Genomic DNA, 26,641 nt, shown 5'->3' with positions numbered 1-26,641 from the left:
TTGAAAGAAATCTTTGTGGGGACTGAACTTCCTCGACGCATTAGGACTAATACCGACAATGCCTCCTCCACTCTTTCCACGACACAAAGTGCTCGAATGACATTGTTGAAAGTGATATTCTTCGGGCATATGCAATCTCAACCATCAACTTTACCAACATCACCACCCGAACCACCAACTTCACTGCCACCAAACTCCATTACCGCCACCATGAGCATTATCATCACCACCACCTTACAACACCAAACCCACCTTTTTCACAACCAAGTTACATTACCGCCACCATGAGCATTACCATCACCACCACCTCACAACACTAAACCCATCTTTTTTACAATCAAGTTCCATTACCGCCACTATGAGCATTACCATCACCACCGCCTTACAATACCAAACCCACCGCCATCGCTGGACTGCCACCACCACCATCACCAGTTCCGTTACCACCTAGAACCATGTTCCACATCATGTTATGAGTGAAGAAGAAGAATGAGGAAGATGGAGAAGAAAGAAACAAACGATGAATGTTTTGAAAATTTTGAAATTAGCTTTCGGACAAATTTCGACATCTCAAAACCACCCATTACACAAAGAAGTGAGAAAGCAAGGCAATGTAAGGTGAAGTAGGAAGTAAGGTGAAGAGAATGGCAAAAGAATGAAGTAGAACCGTCAAGAATCGAGAAAGATATAAAGTCCGAAATATGGCTCGAAGAAAAGTCGAAAACGGGAGGAAAAGTCTTTTTTTTAAAATCAACTTCGGAGCTCCAATAGCATGCAAAAAGAGAAAAAATGAGGCGTGTGAGATGTGATATGAAAATTAGACTGTGAGTTGAATCCAACAACGTAAAAATGAGGCGAAACGGAGTTATGACGAAGGAGATAGAAGGGCTTGAAGTGGTTGTTGCTAGTGGTGGTTTGCTGGTAGGAAAAAGGTGAGTCTACATCTTTCTTTTGACATTTGAGGCCAAAATATAATTTTTTTAACTTTTTCGGTTTCAAATTTGACGGCCGGGGAAAAATTGATAGTAACTTAAATAGTATAAGGGTACGTATGAAAATAAGAGTAGTATGGGGGGTCATTGAAATTTTTGACAAAATATAAGGGTAAAAATAAAATAATATCTTCAATTTATGAATAAAAGTTCATAGTTGGGATATTAATTGCTAAACAAAATCCAGTTCGGCACTTGGCATCAAAATAATTTATTTTATTTTATTTATTTTTTTTTCTAGTAATTGATAAACTTCATAGGTCTATTTGGTCGTGTTTTTGTGTTTCATGTCTATAGAAATAGAAATAATGAAAAAATTAAAAACACCCGCCATGTAATTTTTAGTGTAAACTATCAATAGATCCTATAATTACACTTAATTCTTATCAAGTCTTATTAAAAATAAATCTTAATAAAATTGTCGCTAAAAATAATTTTTTTGTGATAATTGTTTTACATATGTTGCTAAAAATTGACTATTAATGACTTTTTTATCACAATTTTTTTAAATTGTCTCTAAAATTTACAATTAGTGACATTTTTCTGTGACGAATTTTTCAAGCTGTCGCTGAAAGTTGAAAATTAATGACGTTTTTTGTGACGATTATTTTAAACTATCGTTAAAACTTATCCTTGTGATATTTGTTGTGACAAAATTTTTAAACTGTTGCTAAAAATTAATAATTAATGATATTTTTTAATAGTATTTGATAAAAAATACTATTAATTATTATAGAACCTATTAGATAATTAGTCCATTTAGTAAGACTTATACGTAAGTTTTACTAATTTTTATTCTAAAAAGTTGATTGTCTTTTTTTTTTTTTTTTTTTTGGCACAGTTTAGAAATAGGTAGGTAAATGAGGTTTCTCTGTTTCCAAAAGATGAAAATAATACCAAGAATGCCCTAATTCAACCAATCAGTAATTGTGTCAAGGATGCAACAAGATAAAATTCTTTTATTGTGAAAATACTATATCATTCTTCTTCACTTAATTTGCCTTTGAATCGATAAATCATGGTTTTTGCCATTTCCAATCAATCTCAACCATAAAGAAACACAATAGGCATCCCAACAACAAATATATGATTATCTTCCAACAACAAAAATTCCAATAATAAGTGATGAGTAGTGAGGATCAATACGGATCCCTAGATTACTAACCAATGGAATTTTTTTTATGACAATTACCGGTTACAGTTAATGCTAATTTGTTACATTTTGCTCTATTATGAAATTTTTTATGGTTAATACATATTGGCAAATACATGGTAGGCAAATTTTAAAGAGAACCAAATATGAATAAAACAAGAGCATGAATGTGTGGTAGAAAACATAATCAAATACATCATTGAAGATAGGATGAGATAGAGAAGCCAAACATACCAAATTTTTGGGTTTGCTGCAAATGACACCTAAGTGTAGAATGAAGAGCTATATACATTGAATTTTCTACATCTGAGCATCTGATACAAAGCACATGAACACACCGCTTGTTCAATCTGGAGGTCCAACCAATTCCCACAATCTAGAATATGTATTATATGTGCAGATTTTGGGGCAAAACCATAGCCACATCTTAGAGATCAATTTTAAATTTTACCTCTTTTCTTATAATCACATGGAATACATATATATATATCTGTGCAATTTCTTTCGGACAAGGTAGAATGCAAAGAATAGGCAACAACCACATGTTGGAGCTAGAGTCTTCATCGCTTTCGTTTGTAGCACATGCAGAATACTTGGAGAAACCATTGAGCCAACAAACAGAGGCCAAGAGGTTCAATTTGTCTGTTGCAAATAAGAGTGAGCGTGGGTCGGTTGTAATCACGGAAGTTCTAATCCGCCATCCGTCCATCAGATTGGCGGATTGAAGAAAATCAATCCGCATCTGTCCGCCAATCCGGCAGATGTGGATTGAGCGGATTGGCGAATGGATGCGAATCGGTTTGGCGGTTTAAAATTTTATCAATTTTCAACATAATTCAACTTGTGTACTTCCTAAAAAATAAGTATTACAGTTAGAGACTTAAAAAAGTATTACAATTAGTGCATGTATGCCTCTGTATTGTTACATCTATATCTGTTTTTAAAAATAAAACCAACTAGCATATATCATCTTTTTTATTTATTATTTTTATAGTTAGATTTAAAAATGAAAAAATATAAATAAATAATACATTTGTCTTTTTCAATTCAAAAAATATACTAAAATTGAAAACTTTTTTTCAACAGAATATTTAAAAAAAAAATTCAATTGAAAACACAAAGTTTTAGAAATTACTAGGGGTGCTCGTGGTTTGGCGGTTCAGTTATGGGCAAAGGAATGTCAAATCCGCCATCCGTCCAAAACTAGGCAGATTGAAAAAAATCAATCCGCAACCGTCTGCTCGTCATCACGCATCCGTCCAAAATTCAGTGGATCAGTTCGATTCAGTCGATTTAGACGGATCGATACATCCGCTGCTCACCTCTAATTACAAAACGTTAAAAACACATGCCATAAAAAACAAAATCCTGCCATCATATCGGTGAGATTTGCTCTTCGAAATGGTGAAATTTGTTTTCTACTTCTATTGTGTATGTGGATGATTTGCATCCCACGTGTGTAACCAAAAAACTGCAGCAAAAATCTGCAGGGAAAAGCTTTGGAAAATAGGCAAGCAGCAAGAGTACCGATTTTCTTCTATTTTGTGTGTGGATCATTTGAAGCCAACGTGTCTATCCTCAAATCTGCAAGGAAAGAGTAAGAAACCAAGCAAGCAGCAGCAGCCTTATACCACTGTTACATACTTTTATTTATTTATTTATATATAGGTTATAGATATATGTTACAGATGTCAAGTGGTGGGTCTCATTTTTTATTTTTGAATTTGTCTCTAATTTTATGATTGACTTTTATGTTCACATACCAGAATTATTGTAATCATGTTATAACTTATGTGTCAAATTGTGATTAAAATATACTAATCTTGTGTTTGATTAGAAAATTTAAAAAGATAAAGAAAAAAAAACAAATAAAATATTAATACAATATATCTATCTTTCACTTAATATTATATATATATATATATATATATATATTTTAAATCTCTTTTTAAATCATTCAACTAAGCACATGGTAAGACAACATAGCAAGAGGCAATACTGAGGATCCCACTCCCTTAGAAGAAAGACAAGGGAAACCCGGCAAAAAGACCAGACAAGGAGGATCCTGGAAAAAATCTTTGAACGGCAAATAGATAATGACGTCATTCACGCATCATACACCAAAAGTGAAACAAATATAAAAGAATAAGATTATATTTACTAATTAATGTACTAACTAGTATACTAACCAATAATATGACATAATTTTAGAAGTTTTGGGTATTTATAATTTGTATAATGGATAAAGTCAGTAATAATGGTATAACACTAGTTGGTACACTATTGTGTACATTAATTGGTGTATTTGACACCACTAAATATAAAAATGTGTAAAATTTAAGAAGTTTGTTGCTTATAGTTAAAAAAGTTTTAAAAAAAAAAATCAATTTTTCTACTAGTAAAAAATAATTTATTATAAAAAAAATTAATGTTGTAGGGATAAATTTAAAAAACAATAATAATGGATTTAATTGTAATGAAACAAAAAAATCAGTTATGGCATATAAATTGTAAATTTTACTTAGAAATGATGCCTCCGTTTGGGAAGTGGATTGACTTTGTAACTTTTTGGCTTTTTTAATTATTTTAGCCTGGGCTAAAAAACTTAGTTTGAGAAGGATTTTTTGACTTTTTTAACTTTTTTTTGTGAGAGAATAGTATAATAATTATGGGTTGAATGTGATGTTTTGTTTGTTGTGGTTAAAATAACATATTTTGTCTTTTATGACTAAAATAGCCCCAAACCTCCTTGCCTGATCCGTTTAGGTTTCCAATAATAGGATGAGTTTGGAGTGTTTGAATAGGATAGGTTTGGATTTGAGAAAAATTTTGAACAACTCAATCTGATTTGAGGTGAGAGCAAGAGAGAGTATTTTTTTAGGATAATATTTGGTGGCCACAAATTATGTAGCTTAAATGGCCCGAAAATGTCGAAAAGGCATTGTTTTGACATTTTCAGAGTTGTTTTGTACCCAAAACGACGTCGTTTTGACATTTTCGGACCATTTGAGCCACAAAATTTGTGGCCACCAATCATTAACCATTTTTTTTTACCTAAACTCAATCCGACCAGCAGATATAATAATAAATAAATAATAATGTTGCATGTTTACTTTTACCTATCCATATATATATATATATGTATGTAATATTAGTACAATTATCCGTGCTATGCACAAGTATAAATAAATAATTAAAAATTAATTTTTAAAATTAAATAATAATCTAAAAAATTTATCTAGAATATTTAGTAAAAATAATTTAGAATGAATTAAATTTTATTCATTTTTATCACAATTACATATAACAGAATTTTTTTTATTCTTATGTCATTAATTGTGTGCTCTAAGTTCTTAATAACAAACACATGTCATAATTTAATTGGTAAAAATTAAAAAATAAATCACAAATTATATTTATGATAAAATATAAACACATTTCGTCTTATGAGTTTTGTAAATTTAATTTATCATATGATAGTGGTAAATTACATTTGTCGATATATTAATTTTTTCATATTTTGTAAAGTCTAAAAATTTTTCTAGCATCAAAATTATAATTTATCTTATGTTATAAGATTTACATAAAAATAGATTAGAATTCACTTGTGATATTAAATTTAGGCTTAACATTAGATTTACGCCAACTTGTCCTTTACCTAATCATTAAAAATTATCTTTATCTATTCCCAACTTATATGAATCATTTGACATATCTATTTATTAAATTAAATAGATATTTGTAAGTATTTTTTTATAATAATTAAAAATTTTGAACTTAGTTTAAAAAAAACTGCATATTTATGTTTAAAGCAATTAAATGAATAGTTATATATATTTATGGATGAAAAAATTATCTGAGATAGAGCCACCCTAAATTGTAGATCATATTCTAGTCCTAATAAATTTAAATTTTGTCATAGCTTATCAATTCTTGAATGAAATGAGCAAATTTGGAGGGTTTTAATATTGGATTAAACACTAAAAAGTAGTTAAAAAAATTTAGTTCAAGTTGATTTTTTTGCTAATAATTCTTGATTTAAGTCTAGTCCTTGGAGAACCGTGTAGTTCATGTCCAATCCATGAGTTAGTAGACCTACCTATTTATTTAATTTTTAATTAGTAATTATATTTTTTTAAAAAAATTATAACAAAAATTGGAATTATATACATATTTGTTTGGTATATTTATTAACAATTTTAAAATTAATTAAGAAATTATGCAGTTATTCTTAAAATAATAAATTATATTGGTAGTCCTTATATTTTAACTCTTGTGTTATTTTTGTCCTTACAATGTTAATTTGCTCGACTTTGATCATGAATTTATAATTTTGTCTCAATTTGGTCTAATTATTGTAATTGTTAGTTTTTTTTTTTTTTTTAATACACATGAGTAGCATCTGTTATAATTTTATAAATAAAATTATAAATTTGTTTAACACAGTAAGTTAATGTCAACCAACTCAATAACTATTTTATTTTAAAAACCTTAACCGACATTATCAATTGGACCAAATTGATATATAATCTAAAATTAATGGTCAAAATCAAACAAATTAAAATTACAGAGATCAAATTGACAAAAGAGACAAAATGCGGGGACTATCGATATAATTTACTCCTCTTAAAATATGTCTAATATTGATTGTATCAATATAAAGATATATTTATATCTGAAAAACTATTTAAGACCAGATCAGACTGGAACTTGAACAAAAATTGATAACTTATTAAAAATATTTAATAATTATAAATTTAAATTTGATCAATTTTTGATTTTTTTTTGGGTAATAGAATTAGGTTATTTGATAATTATAATTTATAGTTCAAATTTTTCTTTTTGTTTTTTTAAAAATATTTTTAAATTATATATAATTATAATTTCTTTTGAAACTCTCCTTTTCAATCTCAAATTAGTAATAACTTGAATTATATATAACTTATTTTTGACTTCTCATTTACAAAAACTAACAATGAACATAAATTATTTTTTGAACATTGTAAAAAATAAATAAAGAAATATATTATCAATAATAATAATAACAAAACTTGTTTTTATTTATCATGTAAGATCTCACCACTACGTTGATAGTAGACATTAATAATAAAACTCATTACAATAATACAGTAATAATATATCAGATGATAAATAACATGTGATCCCAATAATTTTTTTATAGTTATATAAAATTACCTAAAATGATATATATATATATATATATATATAAATAATATATGATCCATATTCAATTTTTATATAGTAAAATTCGCACTAAATCTCAACCCCACATTAGTTTTCTAAATCAATTCATCACCCAAACTATCTACTATTCTTTTAAGTAATATTCACCTTTTCAAAACTCACCCAAACAATACTCTGACTGAGCTCATCATCATCATTGTTATTGCCACGCTTATCACCTCCGCAAACCACTATGCAACTCCGATATAGTTTTTTATCTTTGCAAATTTAAAAAGACAATATTGAGAAATAAAAAGGCACCGTTAAAGTTTTAAAGAATAAAAATGAAAAAATGTGTGGTTTTAGTTTTTCTTATTCTATATATGGGTGATAATTTTTTTTTAAATCCATAAATTACGAAACAATGTTCATTATTTAAAATTTTATTTATTAATGGGCAAGTCAATTAAATGTTTTTAATTTTTTACAAATAAAAAAAATTGAAAATTATTTTAAGAAATTTTAAAAAATAGCCAAATCATAAAGAACAATACAAGACGTTATATTCTATTAAAAAAACTCATAATTGTATTATCAATTTACATGTATCAAAAATAATAATAACAACAATATAAAAAATACACAAACATCCACCAAAAAAATAAAAATAAAACTTCAAATTAACTCCCAAAACAAAGATAGTTAATGTAACGCCCCCAAAATAATATAACAAATCCAACTCATAAGCGAAATAATAAAAAAAATAAATTACTTTCATTTATCGGAGTTCGTATTACGAAGATAATACATGCAATATACATTCATAAATATACATCATGAATCTATAGCATGTAGTACCAGTTAATGATTAACAAAATAAATGCTCTACAGGCTTATGTCTTTCCAAGTCATTGCTTGGTTACAACAAAAGAAAGTCATAAGCTCTGTACATATAAAGCTCTAGGCTTGAACGAACATCAAAATACAAAATAACATGAAAAGAGCCTTCGGCTCCAAGGTCCTCCCAAGCTACGTCCTTGAAAGAGGCATGTCACCGGTACCTGAAAATGGTTTCCCAAAGTAGGGTGAGCCAAAATCCAGTAGAAATAATCTAACATAATATATGAGGTTTAACAAAGGTATAAGTACAGTGTGCTTATGCAATGCTTGAAACAAAACATCTTTTTTATATTACTACGAGATGCTCAAATTCATATTTAAATTCGTTTTCCTTCAGTTTATTTACAGCTGATTTATATCATCTTAATTTATAAGTCAATTTCATTTGTATTTTAACAATCCAATCGAGACTATAACTCAATGGTTCTTCAATCAATGCAACCAACACATAAACACTTCACTTTGTCATTTTTCGGAAATTTCGTCCGCGGGAATCGGCACCCATGTATATACAAGATTTTGGGACTTTCACCCTGGACACTTCGGTCAACTTAATTTCAATTGAGTCCATCCCCTATCTCCTCCCAAACAATAAAGTACATCCTTATTCTCCTCTCAATCAATCATACATATACAATGTATTTAAATATAATCATATTCAATGATAATCAACAAGAGGTTAGTTTCAACTCACCTAATCCTCATGCAATTTCTATAACAATCATGACTATCCTTTACCGATAGCCTGATACAGATATTTCTAAATAGATATTCAATCTCAAGACAGATAACTTATTTAAATTTCCATAGATATGAGATAATACATATCCAATTCCATCATTTTCTACCAATATGCATCCAATTTCATATTTGCAATGCCAATTTCATATATTTATGCAAAACAAGTATTCGAACCATTTAGGGAAAAACTCTTCCCCTTTTTAAATAGCAACCCAAGTGGCCCAAATCAAGCATTTGGCCACAATACAATCTTAAATTTAACCTCATGACCATCTATTTCACATTTACTCAAAGCCTCTCTTTTGATTTTTATATCCCAAACCCTAGGTTTGTCCATAATGCTCCTTGGACCCATTATTGTTACACAACCACAAATAACTAAGTTAAAAATCATAACAAAGTGTAGAAAGTCCCTACCTCAAAGAGAGAAGATAAGCCAAGCAAGAGTGGAACTTCAAAGATGTCCAAACAAAACTCTATTCGGATCAAAGTGTAGTTCTAGAGATGTTCTATCTTTTTAACAAAGGTGAATGGGTTGAGAAACCACTAAAACTAGGTGAAAATGTAGAGAGAGTGTGTGTTTTAGAGAGAGAGGGTCTCAACTTTAGGTTTTAGGATGAACATATCTAAAAAAGTGATGTAAAAAGTCATTTTCGCGTTTTGATATACGCATAGTCCATTCAAGCGTAAGAGTTGATGCTCGAGCATCAGATACAACAAGTTGTTCCGCTTGAGCGCAAGAAGTCCCGCTCGAGCGCAGAATACACACCTTCAGTACTTTGCAGGCGATAGAAGAGCCGCTCGAGCTCAAGAAGTGACGCTCGAGCGCCCACCCGCTCAAGCGTAGGAAACGTCACTCGTGCGTGGAAAACACCCCTTCAATACTTTTGTAGATGTGCAAAGTACTCCGAGTTTGTAAATCTTGCTCGAGCGCAAGAAGGGCCGCTCGAGCGGAGGACCAAAATTCTGGACAACACAAGGTTTGAAAACCAAGCAACCAACCTGTTCCAAACACACTCAACACGTCTAAATAACCAAATTTAAGGAGGAATAAAGAGAAAAAGACAATGAACAACATTCAGAAACCATGAACCCGAGTCCGGACTACCACAAGTGTCGGGTCAAAAACCAAGATCGCTATAACCTTCCCCCTTAAAGAATTTCGTTCCCGAAATTTCAAATCAAGCTCAGAATCGTTATTAAACCATTCACAACAATATTAGTATAGCCAATTCCACATCATGACCCACTCACTGGTCATCCATTCATACCAACTAGATACACAAGTTTTAGTATCAAGCGTGCCAATTACAATCCTCAAAACATTTACAATGTTTAAATCAAACCGAAGTTCTTTTTCCAAACTTTACTCAATATATATACAATGCTCCCAAAAGTGATACAACGCACACAATAGTCCATATTCTTAAAACATATACAATATTTATATCGAATTCATGCTCCCAAACTCCCATAACATATACAATGTTGTCATAATTTAAAACATATACTATGTCATTTATTTCATTAGAATAATCAAAATCTCAATACATGCTCAGGCACCAACAAACAAGTCCAGATATTTCTTTCGGACTTCCAATTCACGTTCTCAAGTCGCTTCCTCGACCCCGTGATGTTTCCATAATACTTTTGCTAAAAGAATTGTCTTGCCTCGCAAGACTTGGTCCTAGGTGTCCAAGACTCTCACCGGTCTCTCCCCATACAAGACATCCTTGTCTACCTCCAACTCGGTCCAATCCAATACATGCGATGTATTCGGTTTATACTTCCAAATCATGCTAATATGAAACACATCAGGACTCTGGAAAGTTGTGGTGGCAACGCCAAACGGTAAGCTACCTCTCCAATCCGTTCAAGGATCTCAAAAGGCCTGATAAATCGAGGGGACAACTTCCCACTCTTTTCAAATCTCATCAAACCCTTCCTAGATGATTTTCAAGAACACATGGTCTCCCACCTCAAAAGACAGGGGTCTCCTCCTACGGTCGGCATAACTTTTCTGATGACTCTAAACCGTAACTAACCTCTTGCGGATAAGTGTCACTTTCTCCGTTATTTCCCGAACCAACTCTGAACCCAACAAAGGTGCATTACCCAGCTCGGCCCAACACACAGGAGATCTACACGGTCAGCCATACAAGATCTCAAATGGTGCCATGCCAATACTCGATTGGAAGCTATTGTATAGGCAAACTCCACTAAGGACAGGTGCTTCTTCCATAACCCCTTGAAGTCAAGGACACAACCTCGAAGCATATCCTCAAGAATCTGAAGAGTATGCTCGGACTACCTATCAGTTTGAGGATGATACGCGGTGCTAAAGGTCAATCTAGTGCCCAAGGCACTCTGCAAGCTCTGCCACAACTGAGCTGTGAAACCTAGATCTCTATTCGAAACAATCATCACAAGCATCCCGTGTAACCTCACTATGTCCTTGATATACAAGTCCGCAAGATGGTTTACCAAATCACTCACCCGCACGCAGATCTCTATCCGAAACAATCGTCACAGGCATCCCGTGTAACCTCACTATGTCCCTGATATACTAGTCCGTAAGATGGTCTACCGAATCACTCACACGCATAGGTATGAAGTGCGTAGACTTGCTTAACCAGTCAACTACTACCCAAATGGCATCACTACCTCATTGAGTCCTCTGAAGGCCCATAACAAATCCATCGTGACATGCTCCCACTTCCACTTGGCTATAGGCAAAGGTTGCAACAAACCGTTGGCCTTTGATGCTAGGCCTTTACTTGCTGACAAGTAAGGCACTTCGACACAAACACAGCCACATCCTTCTTCATACCTCTCCACCAAAACTGGCGACTCAGGTCATGACATATCTTTGTACCTCTCGGATGCACCTCAAGGCGCGAATGGTGAAACTCTTAGAGTACTTCCTCTCAACAAGACTCCGGCATAAATAAACGATCTCGATATCTCACACTTTGATCGGGATACACATTCAAGCCCCTCTCCACTTTTTCACTGGAGATCTTCTCCCGAAGAGTTTCTACTTCATGGTCACTTTTATGCGCTTCTAACACTCGGTTCACAAGTGTAGGTTGGGCAACCACTGTAAACAAGGCCACAGATTCAACGGACTCACCAAGATCTAAGTCAAACTCCCTAAGAGTACCCAACATGTCCCACTCCCGGATGACAATGCAAGCCACACTACTAATAGATTTTCTACTCAAGGCATCAGCTACAACATTTGCCTTTCCCAGGTGATAATGTAACTCAAAATTATAACCCTCAATGAATTCCATTCACCTCTTCTACCTCAAATTCAAGTCTTTTTATGTAAACAGATATTTTAGGCTCTTATGATCAGAAAACACCTCAAATCTCTCACCATACAGATAGTGCCTCCAAATCTTTAAGGAAAAGATCACCGCCGCTAACTCTAAGTCGTGAGTAGGGTAATTCCTCTCATGTATTTTCAACTTCCGCGAGCCATAGGCTACTATCTTCCCATCTGCATCAAAACACAGCCTAAACCTTTCCGTGAGGCATCACAATATACTGAATAACCCAAACCCCTCTTCGGAATAATCAAAATTGGAGTGGTAGTCAGTCTAACTTTAAGTTCTTGGAATGATTTCTCGCAGGTCCCACTTCACACAAACTTAAGTCATTTCCTTGTTAATCTAGTCAAAGGTAAGGCTAGTCTAGAAAAATCCTTCACAAATCGGTGGTAATACGCAACTAACCCCAAGAAACTACGGATCTCAAAAGCATTCTTAGGTTGTTCCCAATCTTGAATTGCCTCTATCTTCTATGAGTGTACAGTCACCCCTTTCCCGGATACCATATGGCCTAAGAACTTAACCTCTTTCAGCCAGAACTCACATTTCTCAAATTTAGCATACAACTTGTGGGCTCTAAGTAACTCAAGTACTACCCGCAAGTGTTCCTCGTGTTCCTTCACAGAGGGTGAGTAAATCAAGATGTCGTCCACAAAGACGATCACAAAGCGGTCTAGAAGCTCACGGAAGATCCGATTCATGAAATCCATAAATACAGCCAGTGCATTGGTTAGCCCAAAAGGCATCACTAGAAACTTATAATGGCCATACCGCGTACGGAATGCCATTTTCAGGATATCCTCCACCCTTACCCTCAACTGATGATAACTCGATCTCAGGTCTATCTTACAAAAACAATAAGACCCCTTCAATTGATCAAGTAGATTATCTATACAAGGCATTTGGTACTTGTTCTTAACAGTTACCCAGTTCAACTTCTGATAATCAATACAAAGTCGCAACGCTCCATCTTTCTTTTTAGCAAAGAGAGTCGGTGCTCCCCAACCCTTATCTAATAATTCCTGGAGTTGAACCTTCAACTCACTCAACTCAGCAGGTGCAAACAGATACGGTGCCATAGAAATCGGTGTCATGCCAGGCACTAGATCAATAGAGAACACAATCTCTCGGTGAGGTAGTAAACTAGTAAGATCCTCGAGAAAGACATTTGAGTATTCCCAAACCACTCTTGGCAACTCATCCCAGACTTCATCACACTCACTACTCGAGAAGCTAACAAAGAGACAACTAAGTTCACTCCACCCACGCGGATCATATACCGGTGATAAGACTCTACCAACTCGATTCCCCTAGAAATGAAAACAGTCACCGCTCAAGGTACATACAATAACCCTTTGACAGTAGCAATCTATAACAACCTGGTATGAAAACAACCAGTCCATACCTAATATAACATCAAAATAGGACATATCCATCAATACAAATGAAAAAGGAAGTTGGCGATCGGCAACCTCTATATCATAACCCCGACTCCCTTGTTTCAGAACTATCTCACCCCCCAATAGGTGACACCACACAAATAGGAGATGCTAACTAGGCCAACTCTAACCTTAAACCTGATGAAAATGTAGACGAAATAAATGAATGGGATGCACTCGTATCAATCAACACATTAGTAACTGAATTACAAAATAAGAAAGTATCTCTCACAACAGAAGGCGCTGGTACTAAATCTGGCGTGGTAACAACATACACACGCCCTATAGGCCTCTGATCTACCTACTCACCCCTCAGAGCATAAGACTGATGCACTAATTGAGTTGAATCTCGAGGCCTGTGTTGGCTGCTGGCTTTGTGTCTGCCTCGAACCAGATGCACCAGGTGCGCCACCCAACTGTGGGCAAAATTTATTCATGTGGCCCACCTGCCCACATTGATAACAAGTAAGCGGCTGGCCTCTCTCTTGACTCTGGCTCTAAGAACGAGCCGAAGACAATGCTGCTCGCAGCTATCCTTCTCTCTGCGGGCAAGCTGGAGACTTGTGGCCCAACTAACTACATTTGAAACAAGTAAAATCTCCCTGAACACCCCTCCCAGAATCCAAACTCGACATTAGAAAAGTGGACCTCGACTAAGCTCCCTAGGATGGCTGAGGGTTAGAACCCCTCTACCTCTTGTTGTCCCCTTGATTATCCTGACTCCTCCCAGAGCCCCTCATCGTTTCTTCCTCCGTCTGTATGATAGTCTCAAAATAGGCTGCAGCCTCCACAAGGTGCCCATAGTCTCTAATCATGGATTCAGCCACTCTAAACATGAGTCCAGTCCTCAACCACTTCTCAAACTCTAGAAAATGGCGTTCCTCAGTCGCCACGAGTTTCGGTGTAAACCTTGACAAATTAGTGAATGTGGCCTCAAACTCAACCAATGGTGTATTCAGCTGCACCAACTTAGAGAACTGGTCTCTCAACTTCTCCCTAACAATGGGAGGCAAAAACTTGTCCTATAAGGCATCGATAAAAGCCTCCCAAGTCCCTCTAATGCGCCCTCGCACATACTTCCACCATTGACCCGCGTCTCCCTTTAGCTAGAAGGACACCAAGGTCACTTTCAAACCCCCATCTTCAATGTCAAGCATTTCAAACATCTTCACCATTTGCTCTAGCCACTCGTCTGCCTTTAGTGGCTTCTTGGGATTACCTAAAAACTCATTCGGACTTGACCAAAAAAACTTTCTCTTCAAGAAAAACGGCCTACCTCAGCTACTTAGGCTTAAACTTGATTTTCAGCCCTGAGAATGTCCATGGATTCTCGCAAAGCTCTGGCCATTTTGCGGGCTAAGGCACCCATGGCCTGTTGACCAATTGGTTTAGCCATATTGGCCTAACCAACCCTCTCTTCCTATGTCGGAATGTCATCCGATAGAGGCATCTCATGCCTGCTAGGCCTACCACGCCTACCACCACCATGTCTACATCCTTACATCCTAATAAAGGTAACGAAAGATATTAGCACATTTTCAAATGTGCCGAAGCTAACTCACTCACGTCCTAATGCAATGGACAATAGTAAATCACTCCATATAAGCACGTAATCACATAAACACATACAAATTTCCTTCCTAGATAATGATCGTCCCGCGGCATTGCTGGAGTTCCACTTAGAAACAATAGTGATCAAGTGCTCTTATAATAGGACTTCTAAAAACTCACAGATCCAATCAATATTTTAGGAACTAAATCTCATACCCATGTAATCATATAAGCATGTTATCACATAAGCATACAATATATACTAACGTCTCAACCAAGCAAGACAAACCCATTGTGGTACTAATCACTTCTCACATACCCAAAGTATTCAAACCTGATACCCCCTGATACCAAGTTGTAACGCCCTCAAAATAACAAAATAAATCCAACTCATAAGCGGAAAAATAACATAAATAAATTACTTTCATTCATCGGAGTTCGTATTACAAAAGATAATATATGCAATATACATTCATAATTGTATATCCTGAATCTATAGCATGTAATACCAGTCAATGATCAACAAAAAAAAATATCCTACGGGCTTACATCTTTCCAAGTCATTGCTTCGTTACAACAAAATAGACACTACAGCAAAAGTAATCTATGGTGACGAAAAGTAGTGAAGAAAATAAATTTCGACACTAAATAAGAATAATTTGTGACGAATTATAAAATTTTGTCACATATAATAAAAAAATAAAAATAATAGGTGACGAAATTTATTTTTGTCAACAAATTTTTCTTTTTAGGTGAGGAAAAATTTAGTTTTGTCACTGAAGGTTTTTCCACTATTTTTTTTTTTGGTGGCGCCAAAATTTTGAGACTTTTGGTGAGAAAAAATTTGTCACCAATTATAAAATTATTAGTGAGGAATATATTTTCGTCACCAATAATTTTGCATATATTTTTTTTGAGAAAGTTGATTTTAAATATTTTAAGACCATTTGGTGAGAAATATATTTTTGTCACTAATAATTTTTAATATTTTGAGACTTTTTAGTGAGGAAATTATTTTGTCACTAATTTTGGAGGAAAAATTTTGACATGTTGGACGGTAATGAAAAAAATAGACTACTAACTTTTTCTCCCATTTATTTTTGTTTATCAGTTTTTCTCTCCTCCCCCCTTCTCTCTCTTTCAAAACAAAACACAAGTTAATTAGCTTTCTAAGTAACCTATGGTGACGAAAAGTAATGAAGAAAATAAATTTCATCACTAAACAAAAATAATCCGTAACGAATTATAAAATTTTGTCACATATAATAAAAAAAGTAAAAATAATAGGTGACAAAATTTATTTTCGTCAATAAATACTTCTTTTTAGGTAAGAAAAAAATTAAATTTCGTCACCAAAGGTTTTCCTTCTAATATTTTTAGGTGACGCTAATATTTTGAGACTTTTAGTAAGAAATTTTTTTTTGTCACCAATTATAAAATTATTAGTGAGGAATATATTTTCGTCACTAATAATTTTAAATATTTTTTTTGAAAAAAATAATTTTAAATATTTTGAAACTATTTGATGAGGAATATATTTTTATCGTCAATAATTTTATTATTTTAAAATTTTTAGTGACAAAATTATTTTATCACCAATTTTGAAGGAAAAATTTTGAGATTTTACCGCAATGAAAAAAGAACCCTACTAATTTCCCCCACTTTTTTGTGTTTCAGTTTTTCCTTTATCCACTAGTACAAAAATGCTTAAAAATCACACTTAAAGAAATTAAAACATGAAACTTTTAAGGAATTTTTATTGATAAGTCCAATTTAGAATTGTTTTAACCTAAGAAGTTTATGAAGGAATTTTTTAACCCATTTAGTCCCATGTATGTATAGTTTTATTCCATAAAGTCCATTTTCTTGATTTACACTATTTTCTTGGACACTTATGCCCTTATATTTAATTTTGATACCTTTATAAATATTTTTTGAACGATTAGCAATTTAATGATGTGAACATTTATATTTTAAAATTCACATTGGTAGGAATGTAAAATTGGCCCGTGGGCCGCCCGAAACCCGTCCGCGAGCCGGGGCGGGCCCGGCCCGTTGACAATGTGAATATTCACATTGACATATTAACATTCACAATAATAGGAGTGTAAAATTGGCCCGCGTCCCGTGGCGGCGCGAAACCCGCTCGCGGTCCATGGGCGGTTTGAGGCGAGCCCGGTCCGGCCCATTGACAATGTGAATATTCACATTGACATGTTAACATTCACGTTGATAAGAGTATAAAATTGGCCCGCGACCCATGGGCCGCTAAAAGCCCGTCCGCGGCCCGGGGAGGGCCCGGCTCGGCCCGTTGACAATGTGAATATTCACATTGACATGTTAACATTTAAATTGATAGGAGTGTAAAATTAGCCTGCGCCTCGTGGCTGCCCGAAACCCGCCCACGGCCCGTGGGCGGCCCAGGGCGGGCCCGGCCCGGCCTGTTGACAACGTGAATATTTACATTGACATGTTAACATTTACATTGATAACAGTATAAAATTGGCCAGCAACCCAGGGCCGGCCCAACCCGTTGACAATGTGAATATTCACATTGACATGTTAACATTCACATTAATAGGAGTGTACAATTGGCCGCCGTCCCGTGGCGGCGCGAAACCCACCCGCGGCCCATGGGCGGCCCGGGGCGGGCCCGGTCCGGCCTGTTGACAATGTGAATATTCACATTGACATGTTAACATTCATATTGATAAGAGTGCAAAATTGGCCCGTAGCCCGTGGGCGGCTCGAAGCCCGACCGAAGCTTGAGGCGGGCTTGGCCCGACCCGTTGGCGATGTGAATATTCACATTGACATGTTAACATTCACATTGATAGGAGTGTAAAATTGGCCCGCAGCCCGTGGGCGACCCGAAGCCAGATCGCAGCCCGAGGCTGGCTTGGCCCGACTCGTGACAATGTGAATACTCACATTGACATGTTAACATTAACATTGACAGGATTGTAAAATTTGTCCGCTACCCGAAGCTCGCCCGCGTCCCGGGGTAGGACCGGACCTAAACCCGGGCCGCCCCGGGCCGCCCATGGGACGCGAGTCAATTTTACACCCTTATCAATGTGAATGTTAACATGTCAATGTGAATATTCACATTGTCAACAGGCCAGGCCGGGCCCGCCTCGGGCTGCTCACGGGCTGTGGGCGGGTTTCGGGCAGCCACGGGGCACGGGTTATTGTTACACTCTTATCAATGTGAATGTTAACATGTCAATGTGAATATTCACGTTATCAACGGGCCGGGCCCGCCCCTGCCCAGGGCCGGGTTTCGGGCTGCCCACGGGTCACGAGCCAATTTTACACTGTTATCTATGTTAATGTTAATATGTCAATGTGAATATTCACATTGTCAACGGGCCGGGCCGGGCCCGCCCTGGGCAGCGGGCGGGCTTCGGGCCGCCCACGGGCCACGAACCAATTTTACACTCCTATCAATGCGAATGTTAATATGTCAATGTGAATATTCACATTGTCAACGGGCCGGGCCGGGCTCGCCCCGGGCCGCCCATTGGACACGAGTCAATTTTACACCCTTATCAATGTGAATGTTAACATGTCAATGTGAATATTCACATTGTCAATAGGCCAGGCCGGGCCCGCCTCGGGCTGCCTACGGGCTGTGGGCGAGTTTCGGGCAGCCACAGGGCACGGGTTATTGTTACACTCTTATCAATGTGAATGTTAACATGCCAATGTGAATATTCACGTTGTCAACGGGCTGGGCCCGCCCCTACCCGGGGCCAAGCTTCGGGCTGCCCACGGGTCACGGGCCAATTTTACACTGTTATCAATGTTAATGTTAATATGCCAATGTGAATATTCACATTGTCAACGGGCCGGGCCGGGCCGGGCATGTCCTGGGCAGCGGGCGGGCTTCGGGCCGCCCATGGGCCACGGGCCAATTTTACACTTCTATCAATGCGAATGTTAATATGTCAATGTGAATATTCACATTGTCAACGGGCTAGGCCGGGCTCGCCCCGGGCAGCCCATGGGATGCGAGTCAATTTTACACTCTTATCAATGTGAATGTTAACATGTTAATGTAAATATTCACATTGTCAACAGGCCGGGCCGTCCACGGGCCGTGGCTGGTTTCGGGTAGCTACGGGGCGCGAGCTAATTTTATACTCTTATCAATGTGAATGTTAACATGTCAATGTAAATATTCACATTATCAACGGGTCGGACCGGGCCCACCCAGGGCAGTCCACGAGCCGCGGGTGGGTTTCGGGCCAACCACAGGCCGCGGACTAATTTTACACTCCTATCAATGTGAATGTTAACATGTCAATGTGAATATTCACATTGTCAACGGGCCGAGCCGGGCCCGGCCAGGCCCAGGCCCTGGCTTCGGACTGCCCACGGGTCATGGGCTAATTTTACACTTTTATCAATGTTAATGTTAATATGTCATTGTGAATATTCACATTATGAACTGGCCGTCCCGGGCTCGCCCCGAGCGGCGGGCTGGCTTTGGGCCACCCACGGGCCGCGGGCCAATTTTACACTCCTATCAATGTGAATGTTAACTTGTCAATGTGAATATTCACATTATCAATGGGCCAGGCCTATTTTTTTGGCCTATAGGCCGGCCCGGCCCGACTCGAATTTTTCCGGGCACCCACGAGGATTGACATGGGTCGGGCCCCTACACATTGACGATATGAACATTTACATTGACGGTGTGAATATTCACATTAGGGGTATTTTGGTAATTATGTCACCCATAAGACTTATTGAAATATAAGAAAATAATGTGAACTAAATGGAACATAAGTAGATGAAAAGGGTATTTTGGTCTTCTTATCTCAAATTAGACCTAATGGAATAGTCAAAAAGAATATGGGTTGGATGGAATAAAGCTCTTAGAAAATGGATTTATCAAAAAAGCTCCCAACTTTTAATGAAAATGTGATTAAAAAAATTAAATTAATATTTTAATTGCACCGAACAAATTTTATTTTTATAATATTACCACATTCTTATTGTGAAGCATCCTTATTTTGAATCTAAGGGAAATCGATTGTCTCACTCACTCGCTCACTCTCTCTCTCTCTCTCTCTCTCTCTCTCTCTCTCTCTCTCTCTCTCTCTCTAAACCCTAATCTCTCTCAACCGATCGATGTTAAGGATCTGAAATTATCTAAATTTTTGGTCCTAATCTCTCTCAACTGATCGATTGCAACGATCTGAAATGATCTGAATTTCTTGTTAGAAGCGGAGGTTTCGCAGTGCCTCCTCGAAGCTTCTCACTGTAACAATCTAAAAACTACGTTTGGTTGCATCTCCGATCGGTTTATCAATTTCAACTTTGTCAGCGTTGTGTGCTTGAAGGTTTGAAAGGCTCTTATGTTTGGGATTGCAGGCTATACTGCAGTCTCTTTCTATTGCCAGCTGGAAGGAATAAATTGGGTATGTGGCCTTGGATTCTACTTCTACTTTTTATTATGATTTTGTGTAGATTTATTGCCAAGACTCATGAGTTCCTGTCTCCAAGTTTTGGAGACTTTGTATAGCCTCATTTCTTGTAGTTGTTTCTTGTTTCAGTACCTTTATAATATATTGGCTTTAAAGTTTGTTGGTTCTTAAGGATTCTATTTGAATATAGAGAATAGGAAAAAAAATTGTTGTCTATCATTTGAATATATAGAACCTGTTTTGTTTTGAATTGAAGAATCAGAGAACTAGGGCTTTCATGAAATAAAAGTGCTCCCTTCTGTTCTGCCATTTGAAAATATTGTATTCTTATAAAGTATGTGCTTACATTGTGTTTTTTGACCAATCAAGTGGTTGATGTTTTTCTCTTTCACACACACCTGCAAAGAGTTTGGATTTTTGTATTGGTGTATCTAAGAGAGAAATAGAGGGAGAGAGTTTGATATCTTGAACAATGAAATTTTATTAAAAAACACTTTTGTACAACTTCAGTTGGTACCATGGCAAAGCTTATAAAAAAAATGGTTAGTAGGGAAATCTACTTTTGTATTATAGTTTGCATAACATAGATAATTGTTCTTTGATATTTTGTCTAGTTAAGAAAGATGTAAATATTTTTTTTTTTTGGGTAGATTTCTTTTAAACATTACTTGGAACGATGAAAGTAGAGTAGCCATTCCTCCTAATTTTTAAAAATGAGGTTTGGCTACTTCACGTTGGAGTGAATAATATGAAATTCATCACACGCGTATTCTGTTTTGCTAATAATAAACTCAAATTGTCGGAAATGATCAAAATTCAATTCTCTTTTCTTCTTTGGGAAGTTGTTTTGAAATGGGACAGCAATAATATATTCTTCGCCCAATCTATGTGGGTGCATGATGGCAGTACATCATGATGATCAGAGAGATGTAGACAATTGGGATTTCTGCTATTTTTTGATTTTCCCTTGTTCCACTTTTTGCATATCAAATGCTGATCTAATTTTCAATCCCTGACTTCGGAAAAATTTGTTATTGACTAGAATCCTGCTTTGTTGACCTCTACTTTTCACATTCTGCCTCATCAACACTGTTGCAATTGTTAATAGTGCCACAGTAGCACTTCCATTTGGTACCATTGTGGTGATAGTTTTCATATGGACTCTTGTCACATCACCTTTGCTAGTATTGGGTGGTATCGCAGGAAAGAATAGCAAAGCTGAGTTTCAAGCTCCTGTTTGCACCACAAAATATCCTAGAGAGATCCCACCATTGCCTTGGTATCGTGGAGCACTTCCTCAGATGGCAATGGCTGTGTTTTTACCTTTCAGTGTCTACTACATATTTGTGAATGTTTGGGGTCACAGGATTTACACTATATACAACATCTTGTTTATAGTCCTTATCATTCTCCTAATTGTTACTGCTTTCATCACTGTGGCTTTGACATATTTTCAACTTACTACTGAAGACCATGAGTGGTGGTGGAGGTATGTATGCAGTTCCCTGGTCTATATTACTTATTTATTCTGCTTAGTGAAATATTTCCCTTGCTTTGAAAGATTCTGTTAAGTGGTGATGCGTTTTTCTTGTTTGGTATATTTTTCTGATGATCATTTTTTCATAGGTGATTATATTGTAGGGACTATCATTTTTATTGAATATTTTCTGATGATTAGTTGTTAGATTTTTTTGGTAGTGCAACATGTTTAGAAATTTAAACCACCGGCATTCCAATTTCTTATTTCACCTCGTTAATGTCATGTGATCACAATTTCGTTCTTGATTTGGTTATGCCATAATTTCATTTTTAAGCTTTCTACTTCCCTTGTATAAACTCCTTTTGTGAGAGACAAGACCAATCTGCCCAACCTCGCTTTTTTTGCACTCAGTCCACTTATAGTCCATTTTAAGAATAAAAATCAATAGGCTCATGAAATCTTCGTGAAATATGAACTTGTAAAACTTTGAATCTTCTTTCCAATGCCACAAAAATCACTTCAATAGGATATTAGGATAAAAAGTTATCGCAAAAATACCAATACATTTAATAAGGTTGAAGTTAGTTTTACTGCTTACCAAGAAATACCTTGTTTGCTGTCTCAATTTCGACAAACAAATGTGGTATGCTAACGTTTTTAGTTTGTGAAGTTTATATTCTTATGTGACATCCAGCCACATTAGAATAAATGTAAACAGGTTTCTAAAAGTAGTGCTATCTCATACTTGACTTCCTTCTTTTAGACTTGTCTCTCACACACACACACACACACACACACACACACACACACACACAAAATAGATGAAGAAAGGAAGAAAGAAAAAAAGATAAGAAAGTGTCCTTGTTTTAGAGTATAAATCCTTTAAGATTATTATTCACCATTGGGTGCTTGGATTTTAGGAAATATAGAATTTTTTTTCATTATTATTATTATTATTATTTTAATTGCATTTTGGTAGAGCAAAAGCATTGCATGAATGAGGTTCGCGTTGAGTATGAAGAGTTCAAGACTAATGTCATGGGGTTGTTCCTTCCTGTTCATGTTGGAACTGTGATTCTCATCAGGAAACCAATGCCTGAAGCAGACACTTTTCAGCTGGCCTTCATCTTATGTCTGTACTGGACTCATATTTCCATTTTTTGTTGCTTGGTGCTCAAACTTGGCTCTTCTTATTGGTTAATCTTTTCAGGTGGTGCTAGGTGGGCCATTTCTTCCACATTGTGCATATTCTTCGTGATAAAGCATGTTCTATGTTTGCGACTGTAGTATCTGCATGTGATCCTGGAAATAGAAGTGCAATAAAGGGCTTAAGCAATTTATATGGCAAGCATTACTAATCTTGTGATATAGTGATTCAAATTGAAGACTTTCAACAGGTACACAATTTCTTGGACTTTATGAAGTAGTTTAATGCTTTGCTTTCTTATATGTCTAATGTTCGTTGACATATTTGGTTGTTATATGAACTATGAACTTTATATCAAATTATGCAGGTCATTGAGTTGTTTGATGTAAAACTCTCAATGCTTGGATCTCACCAACTCCAAAATGCTGCAACTGCCACTTGTGCGTCTCTCTGCCTTTGTGATCAAGGCGTGGACCTTATGTTTCTATTTCCATTTTCCCCAGAACATTAGAACAAAATTGCTATATATACTACCACAAAATTTTGTTGCATCCAACTTGTAAAACTGCTATATATATTACCACAAAATTTTGCTATATCCAACTTGTGTCAAATATGCGATTTGTGTCCATGTCCATGCAACGCGAATCATATCACATTCTTCAATAATTTCAAGTTGTAATATTTCTTGTAAGCTACACTTGTCCACCTGCTTGCTTGTTACTAGCATATTTGTTTGTCTAATTATTTCACTTTGTGCCATGCACTTATTGCCTACCTATAACTCATGCACTCATCCAAGTTACTACTGTTTTGATGACTTTGTTGCCCATGTCTTGAATCTGGTTTCACTTCTTGAGAATGATCTTTACCTTCGCATGGCATTAGTACGATATGGAAAATGGCAAAAAAGATTTCTTGTAGCCAACCTCAATTGATTGGAATAAAACATTGTTGAGTTTGATTAACCTTTGGATGATTTATTGGGAATTTCAGGTTGGACAATTTCAGATGTATCCATTTGCTCTGGTTTAGAGCAAACATATTTGCTTAGGAGAAGTCAGTTTTTAACATCAAAGGAAGCCGAGACACTAGGACTGTTTGGAGCAACTATATTAGTTGATGGGGGTTTGATTTAGATGTCTTCCTTCTTGTTAGTGCCTTTATTATAAGCTGAACCTACATCTTGTGCTTGTCACTAAAAGCATACACATCTATTGATTGGAAACTTAGCTTTCATTTTTATTTTTTTTCTTATATGTATTGTTTAGATTTGGCTTGATTCCCTCTTATGGAGATGTCTATGTGGTGTACCTAAATTTTGTGTACTGTGCATGCTACTCATGAAAAATTTGTCAAGTTACCTTCTTTTTTGACTCTTTTTTTTGTCAAGTAAAATAATGGTATGAACGAGCATCAAAGGGATGTGCCCATATAACTTTTTTTTGTCTTCCAAGATATGTTTGGATCTTGGATTTGAAGAGGAATTTATAGAACAAAAAGAAAAAGGAATATAAGATTATTTTTTTTCCACTTTTCCCTGCCTTTTTTTTTTCCCCTTCACAAATCCCTCCTCAAATCAAAGATCCAAAAACACGGTCTCAATCTTTTATAAACGAAATTTGTAAGGGTTGGTTAGAGGCTAATATCAAAGATCCAAACACAACCTCAATCTTTTATAAACGAAATTTAAGGGCTATAGCTTATATGATTTATGTTTTCCAGCACATACCAAGGAATTTGCCAAAGCTTTAGCTGATACAATTCAGATGGCATTTCCGAAGGAAAAATTGGTTCTTGTGGTTGCAATGGCAAGTGACAAAGACCATTTGGGTTTTTCTAGAGAACTATTTTCAAGTATGTTTTTATCCTTTTCTCCATCTCTTTATATGTTTGGTGTAGTTATATATATAGTTGTACTTCCTGAGTTTGGGGAATAATAAAATGGGAACATGAAACTTAGCCAGAGCTTACGTGATTTAGAGATTAGCAAATAACTTGCATTTTGTTTGTTAGGTACAAATTCATAAACAAGAAGGCAGTCTGGACCTTCAATGGTACAACCCAAAAATCTTACAAGGCTCTTGTGTTTAATTCCATTGATCAAATTTACCTCATTGAAGAAGTCATCGACCCATTGTCGCGAATCAAATGTATCTCAATGCTACATTATATTTTTGAACTATTAAATATATTATGGCATTAGTGATAGTAATATATGGTATTCTTGTAATCTTTTGACATCTTCTGTTATCCGTATTGCTTTATCATCAAGGATCACCTCAACTCTTTAAAGTTTTGGATTATTATATGCATTTATACTAAATTGGTTTATAAAATAAAATTATTTATATATGAGTTTAGATGTAATTCATAATATATTAATGTTTTCCTTGTTTATTTTCTTTGCAGATTGGTTTTTGATAACGTTTGGAAGCATACTTGCAAATCAAGATCAATTGTTGAATTTTTTTTCTTGAACTAACATATAGTTCTAGTTTTAAACCTAGTCAAGTGTTATTTATTTATTTTCATTTTTTTGTGGACTTCACATTAGTTCATTTTGGAATTTGATATGATGGTTTTTTTTATTTTATAATACTTAATGGATTATTATTAAATTTGTTTGATGGATATATTTTCATTTATAATATAAATTGTTTACTGAATTTTTTTGTGCAGTGGTGTGTGATAGCTAGTGGATTTCTTGGTATATTTAAAAGGCTATTGGGATATGAGCTGGTATATTTGTGAAAAAATAATTTAAATTGAAATATAAAATATGGAACAAGTTTAGTGACAAATTTGTTTCGTCATTTGTACTTGTTATTATGACAAAGTGATTATTTGTCGCTAATAAACAATTTTTGTGACAAAATTTATTGCAGTCTATATATGAAAGTTTTCATTGATTTTGTTGTTTGGTGACTAAAAATTCGTCACGTATATATATATATATATATTTGTGATGAAATATTACATCTTACTATGACGAAATTATTTCCTCATCAATGATCAACATGTGTGACGAAAAATTTCGTCACCTTTATATGTTACTGTGACGAAATTATTTCCTCATCAATAATCCACATGTGTGACAAATTTATTCGTCAACAAAAGTTATAAATATGGTACTGAATAACTATTTGGTGACGAAAATGAGAATTTTTAGTGACAAAATATTGTTTTATTGGTGACAAAAAATTTTGTCACTGAAGTAATTTCATTTGTGACGAAATTATTTTTCGTCACAGTGGTTTTTAGTGACAAACATTTAATGACGA

At 35.4% G+C, this 26,641-nt stretch overlaps 1 long non-coding RNA gene and 2 pseudogenes across 1 annotated transcript in view; 2 read left to right on the top strand and 1 right to left on the bottom strand.

The window, feature by feature from the left end:
- The window catches only part of LOC114276741 (uncharacterized), a 28,153-nt gene extending 24,525 nt beyond the window's left edge, over positions 1-3,628 (bottom strand). The window contains exon 1 of the long non-coding RNA XR_003634357.2: positions 2,380-3,628. This is a non-coding gene — a long non-coding RNA (uncharacterized LOC114276741). The remainder of the gene's footprint in view (positions 1-2,379) is intronic.
- A 17,033-nt stretch (positions 3,629-20,661) lies between these two features.
- LOC114276750 (transmembrane 9 superfamily member 3 pseudogene) lies at positions 20,662-22,424 on the top strand (annotated as a pseudogene).
- A 779-nt stretch (positions 22,425-23,203) lies between these two features.
- On the top strand, positions 23,204-26,094 carry LOC114276751 (dihydrofolate synthetase-like; annotated as a pseudogene).
- The last annotated feature ends 547 nt before the right edge of the window (positions 26,095-26,641 follow it).

Source organism: Camellia sinensis, chromosome 3 (assembly GCF_055761805.1).
Source record: "Camellia sinensis isolate YWXY chromosome 3, ASM5576180v1, whole genome shotgun sequence".
Classification (NCBI taxonomy): Eukaryota; Viridiplantae; Streptophyta; class Magnoliopsida; order Ericales; family Theaceae; genus Camellia; species Camellia sinensis.
This window is presented reverse-complemented; position numbering and strand designations above follow the sequence as displayed.